This window comes from Tiliqua scincoides, chromosome 4, assembly GCF_035046505.1.
Source record: "Tiliqua scincoides isolate rTilSci1 chromosome 4, rTilSci1.hap2, whole genome shotgun sequence".
Classification (NCBI taxonomy): Eukaryota; Metazoa; Chordata; class Lepidosauria; order Squamata; family Scincidae; genus Tiliqua; species Tiliqua scincoides.
Window position 1 is genome coordinate 47,539,340 of NC_089824.1, and position 17,954 is coordinate 47,557,293.

At 43.7% G+C, this 17,954-nt stretch overlaps 1 protein-coding gene across 8 annotated transcripts in view; it reads right to left on the reverse strand.

Moving 5' to 3' along the window:
* The window catches only part of SNTG1 (syntrophin gamma 1), a 318,816-nt gene that overhangs the window by 178,090 nt on the left and 122,772 nt on the right, over nt 1-17,954 (reverse strand). For all 8 annotated transcript variants that reach the window (XM_066626316.1, XM_066626306.1, XM_066626311.1 and 5 more), the window contains one exon: nt 403-529. The gene's annotated coding sequence lies outside the window, so the exon portion shown is untranslated. The remainder of the gene's footprint in view (nt 1-402; nt 530-17,954) is intronic.

Here is a 17,954-nt window from a genome sequence, read left to right on the forward strand (position 1 = left end):
GCCCCTGCTACTGACTTACCAAGGTAAGTGCAGCCCAGGCTCCAAGGCTCTGGAAATGGCCCAGTATGATGAGGCCCAGTATGATGTTCACATTGTTGCTGGGCCTCATATGATAGCACATCAGAAGATATGCTGTCATAAAAGGCCCATAGGATTGGGCAGTTACTTGAAGACTGTGCCCAAAAGTTTCTCTGGAAATGTAGTGTACATGTGGTTTTTTAATTTTAATTTTTTTCTTTAAGGCAGGGTAAACTGCTGAGTTGTACCCAATTCAGGAGAAGATATTACACTTCTGACACTAGAGTAGGGCTTGCAAAATTCTTAGTATGTGCAAAAGTCTGAAGCTAACCAACAGGTTATTCTTAGGTGAGAGGAATACTTTCATGACAAACTAGAACATACCACTTGAAGACTTGATATAGTAGTGCTAAGAGCAATACTGGTAGCCATCCACAGACTCTCTCAAACATGATTCTTCTTGATCCTTTAAGGCCAAGTTGGAAAAAAGAACAGCAGGGACAGGATGCACCTGTTAAACGTAGAAGGGGGAAAAAAATCTTAGAGGAAACCATAGATACTTTACACACTGGAATACAACAGTTAAAGCAACGTTCACTGAATGAGGCTGCATGTAAGGAGACAGACAAGTTTAATGCAAAGAGTAATCTGTATCCATCCATACCTGCAGTACAAAGAATTAGTGCAGTGGACCCTGGTATCTGTGGATTTCATATCTGTGGGGAGTTCTGCAACGGAACCCCTGCAAATACCAGGGTCCATCTTGTATACATTACTATCCCAGAAGATCTACAACTTCTTTTATTAGAAGTAGCTATTAAAACAAGAAATTTCAATAGAATTGTGAAATCATAATTATCATTGTCATATTATTGCTGTATGGCCCCCAAAAGACTAAGAGCCCAATCCTGAGCTCAGTGTGCTGTTTACTGCTAGCACGCACTGTTGCAAACATGCCATAAAACACATTTGCTAGGGTTAGTACCAGCCAAGAGCCAGAGCTGGGCCAGCGCGAACCCAGTTACTTGCTGCCCAGCAGTAGTCTGGACTGCTGGGCGGCGGAAAGGTGAGAGAGAGTGTGGGGGGAGGTGGGGAGGAGGCGTTCCAGGATGGGGGAAGGCTGAGGAAGGTGGGCAAAGGGTGGGAAGGAGGCATGGCGAGGGAAGAGAACAGGGCGGGAGGGGGCGGGACTGATGAATATCAGCTCCACCGGATCCTAAGCCCTATGTCGGCTACACGGCCCAACACGGGTGCTTCCGATTCTGTACTGGCTCCAGAGCTGCTGCAGAATTGAGCAGACCCATTGCAGGGCTACTTTTCTTACCCGGGGGAAGAGGACTAAAGCCCCTTTCCCCTGAGGAGCTGCTGCAGGCTGCCTGGTTGTGCTCAGGATGCTGCGGTAGCCATTTTGGCACCACGGCAACCCAGCACTCCAGGCAGCTGTAAAATTCTGCACACAAGTAAAAAACTAATCCCTGCCTGCAAGTTTATACTTTAATAAAGAAGGGTTGTGCAGCAGCAGTGGGAGGCTTACATTAACATTACAACCCAGTCCTTTGCAGCTTTTCTCAGAAGAAGTTCCATTGCCTGTCATTCAATAAGGCAGCTTCATCCTCACAGGTTACAACAGCCACAGCCAAGAACTACTACTTCCTGGCTTCCTCACCTCCTTTGTCCACCTTCAGCCAATCGTAAGGCAAGAACCCCCTTTGGGCTCTTCCTTCTGTCCAAAGGGGAAAAAAGACCAGCCACCTGTCCAATGATCATTGATTCCTTCAGAGATGGACAAGAGAGCCTGCTCCTATCTCCCTGCCCCACCTCCTGCCTAATGCAGAACATTAACCCTTCCCTGCCTCCTTGCTGGAACTTTCCTGCTGTTGCTCACCTGGTCTGAATAATGACCCTATGAGGTGTTTCATGTGCTGAAAACAGTTAGTAAGCACACCCAGACATAGGCAGACTCAACTCTGCATGTGTGGGGACTCATTTCTGAGTCAGTGGCCTCAGATTCAAGTCAGTGATACGCCTGATTCGAGAGTACATGCGTCAGTGAAACACACATGATGTGACTCGGACACGAGTCACATGATTTGATTTCCCATCCCTGCTACCTAATATCCATTTATTTATTAGCATTCATTAGGCATGGTTGTTCAACAATCAGACAATGGTTGTCCAATTGGATGATTTAGGTTAGACATGAGGAAGATAACATAAGAGCATTTCTAGCACTATAAACAACCTGCCTCATGCAGTAGAGGGCTCATAGCCCCCGACCAGGGATGCTTAACAGTTGCCTGCACTGAACAGGGGGTTGAACATGATCCCCAACTTCCTTCCAAAGCCAAGATTCTATGAAAAGAGCATTACATATTCGATATATAAGGCAGGCACAAGGTAAATTCTACTTAATACTGTTACAACCTGCAGAAGGACAAGGAGAGGGTGCAAGAATTATTTGCAATTATTCACATTGGCTTTCACTGTGGAATCTACTGAAGAGGGAAATGCATTTGAACCACTGTTTTCAGGGAGGGAAACTTGGGACATGACAAATACAGAAGACACTTTAAAGTTAACTGATGGATTAACTTTGGCATGTGAGAAGGAGGCCATTCACTAGAGAGTCAGATCTATGTCTGCCCCAGGTAAACTGACCATTCTGTTCAGGTAAATATTAAACATGAAAAAACATCTTCCTTGGAACATCTCAGCATGGTTTCTGTAAAGTGAAGCATGTAGAGATAGGTGATCCAGGAAATAAAAGATACTTGGACTTCTGAAGAATCATTGGTGGACCCCTCAATCAAAGAACCCTAAGTAAATTTAGCAGCTATGGAATAGGAGAACAGATAATCTTACATAATGGTAAACTGGTTAGCAGTTACCAGCAGAACAAATAATGGTTTGCAAGTGGTCCCTGAAGCAACTATAGTGGAACTACTGCTATTTAAGGTGCAATCCTAACCAAATTTCCAGCACTGACATAGCCATGCTAATGGGACATACACTGCATTCTGCAGTGGGGAGGCAGTCAAGGAGGCCTCCACAAGGTAAGGGCATGTTTGTTACCTTACCTTGGGTCTGCACTGCAGCTAGATCAGTGCTGAAAATTTGGTTAGGATTGCACCCTTAATCTCTATTTAATCTCACTGCTATTTAAGGAGTGAACAGTAAGTACCCAACTACTCTGTGAAGGAGCACAAGAAACCAATGAGGTATAATCCTCCATCCCACTCCACACACTTTTTCTGTTGTAATGATGTTTTCATTGATTGAATGATGTTTCATTGATTGTAATGATCATTTTCACTGAACTTGTAAACTATTCTGGGAGGCTTGTCAGTTGAAACACAGGGTACAGAGACTTTACATGTATTTAAAATATTTGTACCCACCTTTCTCTTCCTGAAAGAAGGTGTTCAAGGTGGCTTACAGAATATAAAACAATCAAAAGCATGACCACAACAAAATCAAACAGTGCAAAAATACATCATCAAATGGAAGGAAAGAAACCAAACCAAACCAAACGTAGCAAAATCGAAGCAAATCCCCAAATGCAACTAATGGGCCTGCAGAGGTCCTCAGAATACAAACAGAGAGGGAACCAATCTGGTATCGTGTGGCAGAGAGTTCTACATGTGGGGTGCCATCACAAAGGACTTTTCCTGTGTCACCAGTCAAGCCTCTGATGATGGTGGCACCTGCAAGAGGGCTGCCCTCGCTGACCTCAAGAGGGGTCAGTAGGGAGACAGTTCTTCAGGTATCTGAATTTTCTTATGATATCTTCTGCTTATGGCATAAAGAGTATGACCGGCACCTAGAATTGTACCCATGACCAGTAGCCAGTGTAATTAACATTAACAGTGGAGTGACCTGGTAAACCACCTGGCAGCAGTCAGCCCTCTTGGGCTGGCATAAGGGACTTGTGCCTGCCAAAGGGTGAGTCAGGATTGTGCCCTAAGTCAAATTATTTTCAAACAGGTTATGAAAAGAAAGTTGAAAATGGGAGGGAATGAGAACAAGTAAATTGAAAGAAAGAAGTCGTGCATCCCTTAAAGGAGCCTAAAGGATAAAAGGACTTCAGGTGCTTATTAAAAATTAAAATATGAATAAGAATGCTATTTTGACTATTTTTGATATCTAAAATATGTCACTTTAAGAGCATCTGTTAAATCCTATTCCTTTTCTGGGTATGCCAGTGGGCCTTTTTCTTCTCTGTGTGCTCTCATTTTGTAGTCAGCTGCATGAGACAAAGTCTTTCAATCCAGAAGCTGTGAGGTTTCATGGAAGCCCAGCAGTCTACCACAGCGAAGTGAATTAGGATTTCCATGCCTTTCAATTGCCCATTCTTCAAAGCAGGAGCTTCCTTGCTACGTCTCTGTTGAATGAGACTGAGCATATTGTTGGGGTTCACTAAATCTTTAATGAGATTTTGCCGTTTTCATTTGGTGAATGAAATGGTGACTTTTTTTGGCGACTTGAATTAGCCTCGAACCATTGCTTCAAATATGTATTTTAAAAATTGGGGACAAATGCAGAAGGCTAGTGACTCAACTAAACGTTCAGTTTCCTCATCTTGTTTGTTCGGGTGATGTCCTTAATTACCTCACTTTAAGAGCTGAAATAGCAGTCGCCTGGCCAATTTAACTGACGCTCTCATAAACCCTCCCACCTCTCCGCATATTTAGTCTTATTGATGTGATGAATTATTGCAGATCAGACTTCGCTGCATCGCACTGAAGCATATATAGCAGTAAAGGTAAAGAGGAAATCCTTTCATTTACTTCAAAGCTTTCAGGTTGCCAGAGGAACTGCTTGGCACTGCTGACTACTTACCTCGTTGACTGGGAGACTAAATGCCCAGGGAAGCTGCCACCTCAACCCCACCGTTTTCTTTCATGTACTATGGATGAGGCTTGCAGTTCTGAAACACTGCCTGACGGGAAACTAAATTCAAAGCTTTATTCCAATAAATAAAACATCAAGAAAAGCGTGTGCTGAATAAGGAGCAAGTTAGCACCATTCCTTCAGTCCGGAGCAGTTTATTCCTGGCATTATTAGTTGCTTACATGTTAAAAACATAAGTAATTATTTAACGATAAGAGGTTGGTCATTAGTATTACTTTTCCACAGCAAATAGCTTTCTAGTGTCATGTTTATATACCAGTCATGTTTATATAGTCTGTTGTTGAGAGTTCCTCATCTAGTTTTCCAATAGAACAATGTTTGGCTCTACTTGATCTTGCATCCCTGGGCTCCTTGGGAAACTTCTTTCTATTGAGTGAGACCACTGGTCCACCTATTTCAGCCCTGCCTTTCCTGGCTAGCAGTGTTTCTCCAGGGATTCAGGCAGACTCCCCCAGCCTTACCTGGAGATGCCAGGGACTCAAGCTGTGACCTTCCTCATGCAAAGCAAGTGTTCTGCTATTGATCCCCTCCATGAATCCTCGCATCTCTTCACAGAGATTCAGAGCAGCTTTTGCCTGTCAGTTGGTATCACAGCATTCTCGCTGCTGCAACCCTCTTGCTGCAACCCAAGAGGGTTGCAAACATGCCGTATGGCACATTTGCACCTCCTTGAGAGTCAGTTGGGCCAGCGCATGGAGGTGCACAGGCCTGCGGAGGCTGAATTCAGCTTCCGTGCCGACAGACAGAGCAAGCCTTGTGTCAGCCGAGCTCCCACTGTTATGCCAGATCCTCCTAGCCCCCATACCCAAGCAGCACAGAGTAGCTCCGCTCTCCTCAAACTTGTGCCACCTCAGAAGGTGCTGCAAGTCTGAGGAGACCCATAGGGGCTGCAGTGTTTTACCCAGGGGTACGAGGAAGAGTGTCCCCTTACCTTTGGTTGAGCCATTTTGCAGCCCTATCTCACGCTGGATACAGTGCAAGTCTCCTGGCTTGCCTGTTCCAGCGCAAGATAAGATTGCGCTGTTAGTGTCCTATTATATAACAGCCCTCCCCACCCCAACTAGCAGATAGCTACATGAAAGTTTCAAGAAGCAGATAAGCAGCCAGATGGGCAAGTAGCAACAAGGGCTCAAATATCTGTAAAGGCGTGCGCCCTTATCCACAGGGGTTCTGTTCTGGAACCACCAACCCCATGGATAGCTGAAACTCCAGATTCGGGTGAACACCCGTCCCCACAGTTCCAGGGGGCCGCTACCCCTCTCCTCCAGAGGGGCCTCTGAGCTCAGCAGAATCTGAGAACATCAGCCGCTGCCAAGCTCAGGCTTAGCTCTGTAGGTTAAAAAACACAACTTCTGGTTTGTCCATGAAGCCGGAAGTGGCGTTTTTAATGCCTTAGAAAGGTATAGGGAGGCATGAAAAACTTCACTTCCGGTTTCTCAACGAAACTGGAAGTTGCATTTTTTTAACCCTACAGAGCTCAGTCTGAGCTCGGTAGAGGTCAGGGATGGTACACGTGCTGGGGGGGGGGGAGTCTGGACCCTATCCACAGATAAGGGAATCTTCAGATACGGGATTCGCAGATATGCTTCCCCCCTGTACTAGCCCTTCAGAAGCTGAAGAGGGTGTGAAGTAGGCTCCTCCCACCTGCACCCAGTAAGTACCACTCGTGAACAATTGAGAGAACAGTCTGCTGTTGAGTGCAGAACCCTTTCCCCACTGGGATATATAGGGGAGCTGAGTAGGACTGATCAGTTCCTGTTCTTCAGCAGGTGCCTGGTACTAGTCTCATGTGAAGAAATGGCACTTTAGTGTCCTCATTTTGGCTTCCTCCTTTTTTTGGTGCACCTTTCTCATTTGGATTCCCCCCATCCAGATTTGGCTGTGTCCTTTCATTTTCTATCCTCTTCAAATATTCCCTTTCCTTTTTAATGCCTTTTTTTCTCCATTTACCTAAGTGTGACTTTTTCCTGCTCCCTTCACTTCCCTCATTTCCTCTTTTGGCTCTTCTCTTGTTTTTACCCTTGTCCCCCATCGCACCTTCCTTTTTTTGTCTCCTTTACTCTTTCTTGCTCCCCCACATTTAAATGGCTTTCCTGTCATCTTCCCCCTTATAGTCTGACTCTTCACCCCAACCTTACATTATTTTGTTGGAAATCTGGGATGAGGCAGAATTTTTACCAACTTTTTAGCATTACAAATAATGACTCAGACATTCCCCTGGTCATTATTCTACAGCTGAGCACTACGGTCAACACTTGCCATCCAAGAAAGACTCCAATAGAGTCTTTCACATTTTGGTTCATTTTAACCCTTTGCATTTGAAACTGCCACATTTCTCACATAAGACCAAAATATTCATTCATTCACATAGTACAACAAAGTAGCTATACAGGCAAAGACATATAGGCAGCTAGTTAATGCAGTTGTTAAAAGGCAAGGCAACTTCTAAAACTTGGACATTTTAACTCAATGGTAGCATGTCAGCAGGCTCTGAACACTGCATCCTATTATTCCGATTTGGCTCATTTGGTTATGACAAAGTTCATTGCTTTCAATTGGTCTGCATGTTCCTAACTCTACGTTGGACGGAACTATTCAGCTCTTATTCCTACACAATTGTTTTACATATATTGTTGACCAGCCCAAATTTCAAACAAACTAAGCTGGTGTACTTGGACTTAAATTCACAAGTCCCAAATGTATGATGACAATGAGAAGATATTTGTGAGAGTTTCTCATATGGTGAAGTGGTGCACAACAGTATCACATGTCAGTTCATGTTCCTAACTACAGAATGCATGATGGTATGTTGGATACAAAGAAAAGGTGCAATGAAACAACTTTGCACCCAAAATGCAAAATGCAAAATGAAAAGTCACTTTGGCCCAAATCCTAACCAACTTTCCAGAACTAGCATAACTGTGCCAATGGGATGTATACTGTATCCTGCAGTTGGGTGGCAATCACAGAGGCCTCCTCAAGGTAAGGATATGTTCGTTCCCTTATCTCAGAGCTGCATTGCCCTTATGTCGGTGCTGGAAAGTGGGTTAGGATTGTGCCCTTTATTAAATGAAGAATTCTAGATGGTGCCTTTCAACTCACATTGTAAAGTGTGAACTTTTCCTTGATCCCATTCAGTTGAAGCCAGTGGGACCTAGCTGGCTAAATTCATAGAATGTCTTTATGATCTCCCTTTGCTTCAAAGATAGAAAGAATAAGTATTTAAAGCCATAAGAATACAGCTTCAAATGCTAATCCAACTCAAAAAGCAGGCTGAATGATAAGTCCTTTATAGAACTTGAGAGGCGACAGTCTATATAGAATACTGACTCATTAAATCGTGCTGCAAATGATATTTAAGTATAAAAGAAAGTCCTTCGAAAATGCTCCTTCCTTTAGCTAATATGTCATGGAAATGTTAAGTGTAGGTATCATGGTAGTTTGACTGAGTAGGAGGAAACCAACAGAGACTTAATAAGTCAACAACTCTTATGCATTTTTAGCAAACAAAGCAAATGCTTCCGGAACCACTTGTAGACCACACTAATTTGCACCGTACTTTCACGATCAATGTCATTGCCATAAGTATAAACACTTTTGCAAAACAATTGTATTTGTTCTGCATAGTGCTACATTGTGTATTACTAATTCCTTCTCTTTATATAGTATTATAACATGAAATATCACAATCAACACTGTAAGCAACTTGCATTGAACCTGTTTATTCCAGATAGTAGAGGAGAATGAACCCTGAATTTCTTAATGAACTTTAATAACAAAGCACTAACACAATGTCCATTTTAGTCAGAGAAACAGAAGGTTGCCTTAGCATGAGTGTCAATTTTGATGTAATATTCAGTCCTATGATTCATATGTCACAATCCTTGATGCACGGGGTTAAAATGAAAAAGGGTAGATACAAAGCTTAACCAGAAAGCAAAGCTTAGGACCTAATTGCATGAATTGCTAAGGAACATTCAGTTGCTTAAGTATGATTCCCTTTCCTATTGTTGTTAAATTATCACCATGATAAAAGTTTGTTAAAGTAGGTTTACTAGTATGCACAGAAGGTGATTCAGACAAACTGCCCTCTATAAGCAACTATAGAGAGTCCCCAATACCCCTTCCCATGTAGGAAAAGGAGCCAGAATTGTGCATGCTCTGCGTGTGCATGAAAATTAACACACAGGGCCAATTCATGAGATAAGTATTGCCCACATCAGTGCAGTGACAGTCAGCATGAGTGCTAATGGAACCCAAAGCTCTTATTCCTGCATAAGATAGATATGATATACGTTCAGAAAATATTCAACAAATTTTTCCAATGTCATGTTCCAACTCTTAAGACTGCATTTCAGATGTATGAAGTGTATCTTATGGCAAAAGGGGAGAAGACAGGACTAGAAGAACAGCTTTATATCCTCATTCCATTTTAAGACAACTGCATTTATGCAATACAGTTCCTGTTATGTGACACAGTTTTAACAGATGCTCTGAGACATATTTTCCTCTGAACAAGTTAAAAGGACTACTGGGTGAAGAAACAGTAGAGCTTTGTAGCACTTTGGTTTTGTTTCTATAAAATGTCCACTAACTTACTGTGCCTAGAAACTATACTAGTTGCCTGAGTTACAGATGCCCAAGTTATAGGCAGCTGCACTGGTGCTTTTGCAAAGTCGCACTATGTCCATTGTGGTGCTTTTGTGCAGATGCAATAACACTGAGCCAGCAAGAGTCGACCTATGGACAGACCCCTGGAACAGAAGCAATACTATGTGGTAGATGGGCAGCCATGGGAAAGCAGTTTATGCCCCAGTCTGGTCACAAACAAAGCAGTCCCTAATTTACACTAGAAAGCAGATGCCAGTTGGGAGGGACAGCCAAGTTAGCACAAGAACTGAGGTCAAGCAACCCTCACTTTATTGACATTCTGCTTTTTATAGACATAGAAACAGAAAAGTCCTGTCCAAGAAATGGAGGGAGCAGCTACTATCTTAGATCTTACTTTCAAGGAACTCTCTACAACCTTACTTTCAAGGAATTCAAAAGCCAAGACTAGAGGAGGTTTGCACCTACAATAGAGGGGTCAATAAACCCCCACAGGGAGCAAGAGCAGACAGGCCAGAATATGGAACGAGGTGAAAAAATCCTTCACAGCAAGGACGACTCAATGAAATCTTTTCAGTCTGTGATACGAGTTGGAAATTATTTTGCATTTTCTGTTTTATGGCAACGATTACTTTTAGTAGCATTTACTCTGTGCTCAACCATTTCCATTAAGTTTCTTTTCAAATACAGTTCAAAACTTAATTGGACAATTTATAACACCCATTAAGCAATTAATCAAGGCACTCAGCATGAAGATGTTAAACCCCACGTGATGTTTAAAGTGAACATACTTTTTAATAACTTTCAGCTCTATGACACTGCTAAATCCTTAGGAGTTTTATACTCACCTTGGCTTAAAATGCCTCCATCCAGCAGCAGCCTGATAATATGCGTGCTCTCTCTCTTTCTTTCTGTCTCATGTTAATGAATACCAAACTGGCTGCATCTGGCACTCAAAAACCAGTTCTCACTATCAATTCAGCTGCCAAACAAGAATTTTTGAGCTGCTGGGAACTGTCCTCTTTCCCAGTCACTTCCTCCTAAGTGGCTAATTAACCTCCCAATGCACCTGCTCCCACAGCTGAGTGCCCTGAGCTGCAGGAAGTTGCCAACTCCAAGGAAGCTCCTGCTGCTAAGGCAACTGAGCAACAGCTTTCCTCACATCAATATGGTTGACCCCCACCCCCCATGACACTCACTAGTGTCAACAGTTACCCTGCACATGCCTGATCTTGTCTGATCTCGGAAGCTAAGCAGAGTCAGGCCTGGTTAGTACTTGGATGGGAGACCGCCTGGGAATACTGGGTGCTGTAGGCTTATACCGTAGTCTTTCGAGACTGAAGGTTGCCAACCAGTGTCATTATGATGACCCACTACTCTAGGTTCTCATTTACTAGGTAGAACATCAAACTGAGCCAACCTCCGTGTGCATAAAAGCATTCGGTTACACATCACATGCCACCACTTTTATTGGAACCAAGTGACTGCTTATGCTTTTCAATCACAAAAGAAAATTATAAGAGGAGATTTGGATCCCAACCAGATGAAAACCACATCAATCCTGGGATTTGGAATGGAGACATTTCATTTACTAATGAGATTATCAAATCCCAAACCAAACTTCTGCTTAATTAATCACTAAGTCTCTTTGTGCGATGAAGTTTCCAGGCAGGCTAAGTGCATATTTCATCGGCTGACAATATGACAATGGAAAGTTTGCGTAAATATTTTTAATATGATAACCATGGCAAGTAGGCTGCTTTTTGTGGGTGAACATTTCACCTGCCCTCCTCTTTGTTCAAAAATTTCTGCATCTCCCTAACGAGAGGGGAATTGAATCAAACGAGTCTACGATTAGGAGATCAGCAAGAGTAAACAGCACTAGGCAGGAGTCCAGGCAAACTGTGCTTTTGCCATGAACTCACTGATCTACCTTAGATAAACCACAGTCTCTCAGTCTTAGCACCTTCCCCACATCTGCAATGCCAGAGAGTAACATGACCGAATTGTTGCAAAGGTTATTGAGATAACACATGCAATGACCATTTTGCACTTAACGAAAAACTACATTAATAGGTATAATTTTGGTGCCAACGTTGAGTCCTTGCTACACAATGTAAATACCAGCAAATGCTATTAAAAGAACTGGCACTTGGATTTAAAATTTGTTCTGTGTCAAGATATAATGTACATTCAAAACCACATATGCTATGAAGTTCTACCACCTCTCTGAACAATCAATGCTGATAATCCATTTGACACAGTGTTCAAATAACAACGGGGGGGGGGCAGAAGGGGGCCTTAATGAAACCCATAATCTGATTCCCCACCAAGTTTAGACAAATCATGTCTCCACTAGCTTAAGACTATACGCACGTAGTTGGGGGTAAGTCCTACTGAATTCAATGCAGCTCAACTCTGAGTAGACATGTAAAGGATTTTGCTGTAAAGAGAACATCACAAAAGCAGGGGATATGGACTGCCTCCTTTGCAACGCAGTGTTGCTTTCGGTACATGCATACATGGTACTGAAATACAGTTTCTATGACTCCAACCTCTATATGTAAAGGATTTTCAGGGTTGTTAGGAGGATAGAGAAGCAGACAAAAAAATTATTTTCACACACCGGGGTCCTATTCCTGGATACTGGCTGTATATGCTACAAGGGAAGGAGATAAATATTGCACTAATATTAACCATCGGTTTGTATGTACTCATAGCTCTTTGTTGTTGTGTTGCATTAGAAATAAAACAGATGCTTAGTAGTACACCATCTCTTCTATCATTATCTGATCAAAACCAAGGCCATTTCCAGCCACTGCTACTGATAAGCATGATTAGCTTATCCTCATTTATCCTCATTTAATATGACTGTGCAAATGCTGGTTAAAATAGAAAATTCTCTGCTTTTCCTCCACTTGTTTTCCCCAAGATACCCTCCCACTTACTGAAACTGAGGAATAAATGCTTCACATTTGCCAAAATGAGGAAGGAGACAGGAGAGAAGATAAGAAGTTTCCTCCAGAAACTTGTCCAATCCCCTTTTAAAGGCATCCAGGCCAGACGCCATCACCGCATCCTGAAGTAAGGAGTTCCACAGACCAATCACACGCTGAGTAAAGAAATATTTTCTTTTGTTTGTCCTAACTCTCCCAACACTCAATTTTAGTGGATGTCCCCTCGTTCTGGTGTTGTGTGAGAGCGTAAAGAGCATCTCTCTATCCACTCTGTCCATTCCCTGCATAATTTTGTATGTCTCAATCATGTCCCCCCTTAGGCGTCTCTTTTCTAGGCTGAAGAGGCCCAAACGCCATAGCCTTTCCTCATAAGGAAGGTGCCCCAGCCCAGTAATCATCTTAGTCGGTCTCTTTTGCACCTTTTCCATTTCCACTATGTCTTTTTTCAGATGCGGCGACTGGATTGGATACAATACTCCAGGTGTGGCCTTACCATCGACTTGTACAACGGCATTATAATATTAGCCGTTTTGTTCTCAATACCTTTCCTAATGATCCCAAGCATAGAATTGGCCTTCTTCACTGCCGCCGCACATTGGGTCGACACTTTCATCGACCTGTCCATGACCACCCCAAGATCTCTCTCCTGATCTGTCACAGACAGCTCAGAACCCATCAGCCTGTATGTGAAGTTTTGATTTTTTGCCTCAATGTGCATGACCTTACACTTACTTTGAAGCACATCTGCCATTTTGCTGCCCATTCTGCCAGTCTGGAGAGGTCCTTCTGGAGCTCCTCACAATCACTCCTGGTCTTCACCACTCAGAAAAGTTTGGTGTCGTCTGCAAACTTTGCCACCTCACAGCTCAACCCTGTCTCCAGGTCAATTATGAAGAGGTTGAAGAGCACCGGTCCCAGGACAGATCCTTGGGGCACACCGCTTTTCACCTCTCTCCACTGTGAAAATTGCCCATTGACACCCACTCTCTGTTTCCTTGTCTTCAACCAGTTTTCAATCCATGAGAGGACCTGTCCTCTATCAGAGCTCTTCTCATGTTCTAATGTAGTTCAGAATTGGGTAAATTAAGGAGTATTATGGGCAGTAGCATCTCCAGGGGAGTGTGGGACACACCAGGTGACATGCCAAGCGGGGTATGATACCACTACTAGCCACAATTTTTAAAATCTTGGTATTTTCAAATAATGCCATCATATACCATTTGATGTGTAATTTCATGCAGAATGCAAAAAAGATGCATTTAAATATCTCTATGCTATCATAAGTTAGACCCAAAAAAATACCCAGCAGGAGTGGGGCAATGATGTATCCCCACTTCCACTGCTGGGGGCACTGGAAGTTGGTCACTTCCACTAAGTGGAAGTTGGTCCAGGGGGGCGATGTGCATGGGGTGACACAAACCCTAGTGAAGCCACTGATGATGAGACTGAAGAGGATTATCTAAATTTATTTACAATCCCCTACCAAACGCACATAAAAACACAGGCTTAAAGGTGCAGGACCTAGAAGACATTACTGGTGTACTTCTACTGCTGGAAGACATTTAGAAAGGTAGTTATATCTTTATAAGGAATCTTAAGTGGTACAGGATAAAAGAACTAGTTGAGTCACTGGATTCCCTCCCTGTTGAATTAAGGGATTGCACCTGCAAATATGTGCCAATCACTTCTCTTATTAAACTGTGTCACTGTGGTCCATTTGAGGCATAAAAGAGTGAGTGAGCAAGGTGCCCATGATGGGACTGCTTCTGAAGCAAGGGGATACATTGCTTCAGAGAGAAAAATTGAAGAAGGAAGTTGAAGGGGAGAAAAATCCAAGAAGCTATTTCATCTTTGAAGGAACAAAAACAGTCCCTTCAGCTCATCAAAGCAAAGGAAACATTCTTTCTGATCTCCAACACAAAAGGAAATAATAAAGTAACATGGTTGCAAGACAAGTTCCATCAATCAGACAAGCATTTCTCCCTCCGGAGTTGATCCCCCCTCCCCCATATATCGGTAGAGGGGAGATGAATGTGCCATTTCAGATATTGGGAATTGAATCCTGAAGTGTCATCAATCGGTCAGTGGTCCGTAGGACATGCTGAAGGGAACTCAACAACTATTGTCTTGAAGATGGGTATTTTTTTCTTCCCAATGCGTAGGTGGAAGACCAAATGCTATAAGACTTGGGCTCTTTTCAGCCATACCAACTTCAAAATCATTAAAAGCTGGGGGGGGGGAAAGTACAAAGAAGCAAACTGTGATGCTCTACAGTATGATTGATGGTGCATGCTGGAAATAACGTTTGCCATGAAAGATAATTCTGCATGCTGGCAAAACTAGGGAATGCTAAATATAGGGGGGTAAAGTCCAGGGGGAAGGAAGATTTAATCAGCTGTGAAAAAGAAATAAAATTCCACAGCACCTTCTAACATTTCAGGCTGTTTGAACTAGTATTTGTTGATGAAGCTGCTCCGGATGCATATACAGTCTCCGGCAGAACAGTTTTTTGTGCATGAGGAGGAATTTCTCAACTAACTCAATAACAACCCAATTCTACAAAATTAGTGGGCATGCCAATGGGGCATATGCTACATCCTAGATGGGGGGTGGGCAGCTGCAGTGGTATCTTCTGAGTAAGGAGGAGTTCCCTTTCCCAGGGGACAGCCTCTGCTTTCCCTATGGAGCTCTTTGGTGCTGCACCAGTTATTTTGCTGACGGAATTGCAGAGCGTAACAGTACTGGAAATTGACATGGTTAGGGACAGGATTTGGCTGTATACGAGTGCCACCGATCCTGTTACCTTCTTCTCCTATTCCACTTTCTCACTCACCCCCCACCCAAAAACTTCCCTGTTCCTTCCCCTTAACTCCATTCATCCCACTGCCCACCCCCACTGCCAGCCATCTTGCACAGGCAGAAAGAGTCTTCTCTGCCAGTTAGTAAGCCTGGCCACCAGGGATTGTGCTGGAGGCCTCGATGCAACTTGCCAGCAAGAGTGAGATCAAGATAGAATCCTCCTCCGGTGCTGGAGGCAGGCGGGATAGGATTGTGATGCACTTGTTACCTTTCACCAATGCTGGGATATAACCCCCCTCAACCTCAGGGAAGGAACCTAGTATTTTGATAGTGGCAGCTCACTGGAGTGCAGGTTCTGCACTCAGCGTAAATTACACTCTTTCATAGGTAAGGGGAAAGGCTCCACAATGGCCTCCCCTTTCCATGGCACCTTAATTTTTTGATCCATAGGAGTGGTTGTAGCCAGCAGAATGCAATAACAACCATATTTCATGGTTGGCAAAGTAGGAGTGACTATTTCTCTGGCAAGAGAAGAGTCATTTGGTTACTGTCCCGTCAGCCAATAATATAACTGGGTTTGAGCGACAGCACCACAAGTCAGTGTTGCCACTGCAGTTAAGCCAAACCACAGTATTTAGATACAGAAAACAATTCAGTACAAAAAAGGAATCTGATTGTTTTTCATTAAGATCTGCCTTATTCCAGCAGTTTCACTTCTCTATAGTGATCAGTCACATGCCCTCAAGTTTGTTAGGAGAGAAACTGCCAATCAACACTGAACCCAGCACTCGTTGGATGCTGTCCAGAGCTAGGTAAGAGCTATGGGTGGTGGTGAGGGCTTTGGAGGAGAGGGTGGGGGAGGCAGGAGGGGGTGAGAGCGGCAGAGCTCTGCTCCACCGGATCCTGAACCCTGTGTCGAGCCCACAATGTAGTCTCTCAAGTCTAGCAAAATAGCTGACGCAGACTTGAGAAACCCCATTGCAGAGGAGGCCCATTCCTAGGAGACAAGGCAGCTCTGGCAGCTGCTGTGGTACCACAGGATGCAGCAGTAGCCGCTTTGGCACCACTACACCCAGTGGCAGCGCCTTTAGGATTGGGTTGTTAGTAGCAACTGCATTTATTAGAAAGCAAATTTTAACACTGATTCATTCAAAATCTATATGAAACTAGATAGGCCCTTGGCCTGATCCAACAGGGCTTTCTTATGTTCTTAAAACATGCAAAATTGTTTGCTCCTTCCCTCATAGTCACAATATCCAGCCTAAAAGTCAGTTAACTCAAGGCAAGTGAAAGGAAAGTCAGGCTGCAACTCTAAACAGATTTATTTGCTAGCAAATGCCACCAAGCTAAACTAAACTTACTTTCACATAAAGGCTTATCTGCTCTGGAACTTTACTGTGCATTAACCTCAATTCGATGTGAATTTATCATGCAATTCACTTGTGACATCTGCACAAGCCACAGCTGGGGATCTGTGCAGCCCCAGAGTTACCAAAAGAAGGCTATAAATTACTTTGCCCCAGTTTTCAGAACAAAACACCAGCAGACAAAAACTCCTCTCAAGCCCCAGACTTTGCTGTCACAGTTGCTAATTTAGCAACTGGATGGATGGACCCAGCAGTGTCCTCTCCTGCTCTCAATACAGACGTAAGCGTATACTCCTCAACAGGTCTCCTTACTCTTCTTGTTCACTGTTTAGTTGTTTACCTGACATACAGCCACCCTGCTGTCAAAAATGCTCAAAGTTTGTTCTCCTTCCTTATCACAGACAAGTGGTTAGATCGGCAATTTTCGACCAGTGTGCTGCAGCACATTGGTGTGTCATGAATGGTCAGCAGGTGTGCTGCAGGAGTTTGGGGATCATTTATTAGTAGGGCCATTAGAGGATGTGAGCCTCTCCACCCCACACAAGCAGCATGGTGTGCCTTGTCAACTGTCAAAAAACCAATGGTGTGCCTTGACAATTTTAGCACCTTGTCAGTCTGCCAATAAGGTTGAAAATTGCTGGGTTAGATCTACAGGTGCAATCTATTTATCCACGAATTTTTTATCTGCAGATTTGTTGAAAGGCGAATGGGGTGGGGGTACTGAAAGTCACACACACCTTTGCGTCCTTTGCCCAGTGTTTTGCATCCAAAACACTGCAAAAAGGCTCCACCTGGCACAGGCAGGGAAACAGCCCTGGAACCATGGAAGAGGTTCCGCTTGCGAAGGAACAGTAACACTTTTGGAGCCCCTGAGCCAGCAAAGAGGCTGAAGAGGGGAAAGGGGACGGGTGGATGGAAAACCTCTGTAGCCAGAACACGTGCAGTAAGGTGGAGCGCTCTCTCTCTCACTCACACACACACACACACACACACACACACAGGGGCAGCTGTGGTAGCAACAGAGGGGATTGCTTTAAAAAACCCAGGGAGTGTTTCTCAATTTCCCCTCCCCCTTGAGATGCTGCAGGCTCTTCGTGCTCCAGCCTATGGAAACAAAACAGCCCAGCAAGCCAAAGCAGGATTTAGGCTACAATCTTCTCCACATTTTCCTGACTAGAAAAATGACTAGAATGGGACTTACTTCTGAGTAGAAACGCATAGGACTGGACTCTTTAAAGCTCAGCATCCCACCTGTGAAAGGGGGAGGAGGGAGAGGCGAAGTAGCAGAGGAGAG